A 5,069-nucleotide genomic window follows, 5' to 3' on the forward strand; every position below is an offset into this window, starting at 1 on the left:
GGCTTCTTACAAAACCGGTGGAAAGTGACTTCTATTTCATTACCGCTACAAGCTATGCCTGGCTGCAGACTGGAGGGAAATACCAGTGACTTTTGGACAAGAAAAAATAAGGTTTATGTTTTAAGGGATTAATTAAGGATAATGCTTGAAAGATGAACACTAGTACGTAGTGGTATGTACACATGAATTTTTTGCTGGATCACAGGAATTTAGCCAGCAGTGTGCATAAGTGTATGTCCTCTAGTCAATCAGTTATTTTTCAGAGGGTTTACGATTTTCCCTATGAAAAGGACGGTGCGAGTGTATTTATCCAGAATCACCAGGAGAAAGGGCCTGTTGAATCTGACTCGAGGTGGATGAGGAAAATCACCAGATCTCCAGGTAACCTCCTTCACCGTGGCCCCCGCCGCTTCAGTGCCATTCTCATGAACATTTAGCACTGCTCTATGGATCACCTGCAAGGACACAAAGCAAAACAACCTGCAGCTGACAACCCGGCAAGAAGAGAGCAGCCTGCCACCCTCCTCGCTCTTGCCAAAGAGAGCCCTGCCTGGGGCAAGACCCAGCAGCACCAGCCGCTGGTCATCACCAGCCGCTCCCCTTCCCACCGCAGCGCAATCAGCCATCAGACCACTCCTGCTAGCCTCCTTCACTGCCTGTGCAGAGAGGAACCCTCAAACAGCAGACAGCCAAAGATGACTGATGGCAAGAAACTCTGGAAGCAAAGAAACCTGGTAATTTAGCCTAGACTTAGTTTTGCCTTTGGCAGCTTCATGTATTATTGTGAATTTACCCTATCATCTAGCTGAAAAAAAAAAATTTTTTGAGAGCACTAGAAGGGCAGGAATAACAGCCTTTTGCCCTCTGTAGGCAAAATTGGAGGAAATTGTACCAAAGCTAATGTGCTACCTTTAGATAATTTTTTTTAGTAGCCAAAAGAACATTTAATTATATGTATGTCATCTTCCTCAACCTTCCTCAACCATGTATGTATAACCCCTTGTAAGCATGTTTGGCTTCAGGTTTAGGAAAGACAGGGCTTGCTTTGCCTCCAGACTGGCAGCTGTTGATGATTGAGTGATGCTTGAGAGAGACTGGGATAAGCTTTTCATGGGATATTAATGTCAGGTTCCTGGGAACAGATAAATCCTGTAGTCGCTGTGTTTCATGTGCTGACTTACTTTCGAAACCATCAGTCCAGGCTCCTCAGTAATCCCTGACAGATCAGCTTGTTCAGTGAACAGATCAATCATACCCACTTGTTTGACTATCCTTTTCACATCATAGGTACCAGAAATAGAAAATTTTGGAATGTGCAGGTGTATTTTTCTGTAACAAATAACACAAATAGGGACAAATTGTTGTCTAGGTAACACTCCTCAACGGCTTCAGTATAACGACACTTCACACTTATTTTTCTAAACGTTAAAAGTCTGCTCTCAGGGTTCAGATAGCACTTCTGACCAGGTTAGCTACCTAACACGGAGGGTTGGAGCAGAATAAGCCCATGTTATCCTCTGCCTCCACAGTGGGGTTCAAAGAGTGGGGTGGAAGACACAACTACACCACTCTGTGACAAACAGAGCTACTACTGCTAGGTAGCAGGTTTTTTTCAAAAGATCATAGCTAGCTGCCCTAAGGCTGTTCAAATATACAACAGGGCCTGGGCCACCACAGAAATAGCTGCAGTAAGATGAATGAATAAAATTTCCACTTTTACATACAATGCTCTCAACATCCTAACACCCAATACCTCAGAAATAACTACTCCACTGTAGTTTTACAATGCCCATATGAAACAAGGGTCAGCTAACTTCACCATGGTGTTAAGCAACTTGTGCTTGAGCCAGGAACTTAACCTAAGATGGATCCCAAGTTCAATGCCCTATTTATTCACTACCCACAGCTCTTTTTCATTTTCCAACTAAGAAAAGGGAAGTCCTGCATGGAGAGGGACCATTAAGTGTATGGAGTTCAATAAAATAACCTGGCCTTTAATGTTTTGTCTTGGTGAGATAAACTACTGATCTATAACATGGCCACCTCTCACCGTAGAAAAAACACTTACCTGTCTTGGAGGAACTTTTCCCATTTAGACACAGTCCTTTTCAAGAGAGCATCTTCCACCTGCTTCATCTTCCCTTCATCAGGCAAAATAAATAATGCTGCAGCATTTCCATTGTAAGGTATCTGAACCAGCCAACAGGACAGCTCTTCATCAAAGTAATTTCTGTAGTAACCCTTTCGATACATCATGTCAACTTTTACAGATGTTTTCTGATCCACAAAAAAATCCTCCTGTTTTGTATATGAAGTACTGAAGGGTTTCTCCCAATGGGCTTATGACAAAAAGAAAAATATTTCAGTGGAATACAAAGAGGAATGGTCATGGTGAATAAAACAGGATCTAGTCCCACAGCCTTCCTTTGATTAGAACAAGTATCTTTTTCAAGTTACTGCACCCTCAGGTGTTACAGCATTGCAGCTCTTCTTTTTTTTTTTCAAGTGCTTGAAGACAATTAAAGACAGATAATACTGAAAATGTCACCTTTCATTAGAGCATGAGTCTATCATCACATTAAAGAATTTACCAAACTCAACAAAGATATTTGTTAAAAAAATCCAGTCTTTCATTCAACCAGGTGAGGACACAAACATTTATACTGACAACAAATATACATGGTTTTATAGGAATATTTTCCAGATACTGAACATGGTTTCCTCCATTTAAAATATTTGAACTACAGTTTCTTTCTCTTAAGTTTTCATTCCCTCTAATAAGCAGTAAGCATCTAAGTTACAACCTTCGCACCCTTTGATATTTCTTACCTTTAAAGAAGACGTAGTTAACAAGAACCATTGCAGTGAAAGGATCAAGGTTTTCCACTAGTTTAACAATTTTCCCATTTGTCTTTTCTTCAATATAACTGTTGATCTGATTCTCAGCACCAGAGGAGTTGTTAAAGTCAGTAGAAAATACTTCAGATTCATAAAAGCTTTTGACATCATCCAAGAACTTCTGTAGTGGTTTTAGCGTCTCTTCTATAAAAAGGGCATTGCCCAAGCTCAGCTGGAGCTCACTGTCTGAACGGTACAAAAACCTTCATGTATTTCCTGCTCCTGAGTCTTTTGCAGGTTAAAGGCAAGCCCTTCCAGAATTTGTGTCAGTGTTGCTGACTTGGCACCGAGTGCCAGTATTGCAAAGGAAGCAGAGATGCTTATGGGTGAAAAGAAAATATTTTGATCGGTTGCTTCGGATGCGACCAGCTTGTAAAATGAAAATGCAAAGTCAGCATTGCTGGGAACTATTTTGACAAAGGTTTTGTTCTTAACTGGATAAAGTCCTTCCCCGTGAGAACTGCGTCCTGGGTAATACGTCCCTTTAGGATCATCCTGCTTGTTGCGGTAACGAGGATGCTGGTGACACTGGGCAACAGTATACAAACCAGCCAGCAATAAATACAAGGAGAAGGTGGGCTTCATTTTCCTTTTAACTGTTTCTGGAAAAGAGATAGACATACAAAACATGGCAAGGAAATAAATTTCTTCATGCTGTGTGCTCCAGCCAAGTAAAATGAGGCTCTCAGAACACACCTGCTCTCCAAAATCCCACACTTGGATATTTCACATTCCTGATGCATGCCAGTGATCTCAAGAAAGAATACGCCTCCTGATACACTGTTTGTATAAGCAAGTACTCTCTCAAAAGAGGCAATTTTGATCATATTAACTTAAAAAATAGGGTAGGACTGATTGTTTTTAAATTTGCAAATAACTGGAAGCTTATGACCTTTTCCCCAGTGTAACTGGTAGAAGTTGGTTTTGTACTCAGTACTGCAGGATGGCTACTGCAGCCCTGTTAGTCTTCCTCAATTCATCAAATAATTAGAGAATTAAATCTGTGTTAAACAAAAATGTGATATAAACACAGATCATACTGCCTAGGACCAAAATTACAAAACACTTTTACAGTTTCTTCAAAGATAAAATATTGGATCACTGTGGTAGCAAAGGCATCTCTATCGTTTCCAAAACAAATTTTTACTTAATTATGTGAAGTATCTTTTTCACTAGCAGCCAGTTCTTGCTGGCTTTTGGCATGTTTTGATTTTTTGCATAACAGGTATATCCCTTTGTTTACTTGTAAAAAGGCACCCTTCCCAGGCAACAACATAATCCCCCAAAATGAAATGTCCAAATGATCCAAGTGAAAATTAAAGGGTACTTACAGTGCTACAAAAGGGTCTTGCTACGTACATCTGGTCTTGTCTGCTCCTTCTTCTCTTCAGTACCATTGAACAGAATTAAGCAGAGCACCCCCGTTAATCATTAATTAGTTCAAATAAAAATTGCCAGCATGAATGCAGAGCAAGCAGTAATGACTTGCTGGGTGGTGGGTGGTGGGTGCTGGGTGTTGGGGCTGCGGACAAGAGGGAGAGGAGCAGGGACTGCTGCTTGCATGCTTGTGGATTGACACGAGAAGCCTCCTGCTGTGAGTGCCTGGCAGGAGAGCCATACCCTTCGTGGCTGGAGCTGAACGCTGTGACTTCGCATGAAGGCCACCCCTTGCCTGGGTCTGGCTGCGGGGGACAAAGCCTCCAGCACAGCTCATCAGGCAGCGCAGCCTCCCTGCCAGACCGTCCCTCTTAGCTTGGTCCTGGGGGACAGGGACAGGGACACTGCCAGAGTCGTAACCTCTCTGTCACGATTTCAAAACAGGGTAAGCCACCTTCAGATTTAGAAAGCCCTTCTGCCTTACTGTATACCTCAGTCACAACCTTTGACACCACGTTTAATGCTTTTGGGTCTTTTCCTAAGTGGAGCTGATGTGGTTGGTGAACAGTCTCGAAATTTCTTTAGAGAATAACATGTGACATTACCACCCTAGTGAGACATTTCCAGTCAATAGAGCTGTTCACTCATTGCTGTTGGTCATTGTCTGTGACTGGGTATTTGGGGAGTTGGTTGTTGTGGTTTAACCCTAGCCAGCACCTAAACACCATGCAGCTGCTCGCTCACTCCCCCACTCTGGTGGGACAGGAGAGAGAATCGGAAGGGAGTACAAGCGA

General features: G+C 42.3%; 1 pseudogene; it reads right to left on the minus strand.

Annotated features, from left to right (window-relative positions):
* Positions 1-240: 240 nt before the first annotated feature.
* Positions 241-3,493, minus strand: LOC104073878 (annotated as a pseudogene).
* Positions 3,494-5,069: the final 1,576 nt, after the last annotated feature.

The sequence above is a fragment of the Fulmarus glacialis genome, unplaced genomic scaffold, assembly GCF_000690835.1.
Source record: "Fulmarus glacialis isolate BGI_N327 unplaced genomic scaffold, ASM69083v1 scaffold10883, whole genome shotgun sequence".
Classification (NCBI taxonomy): domain Eukaryota; kingdom Metazoa; phylum Chordata; class Aves; order Procellariiformes; family Procellariidae; genus Fulmarus; species Fulmarus glacialis.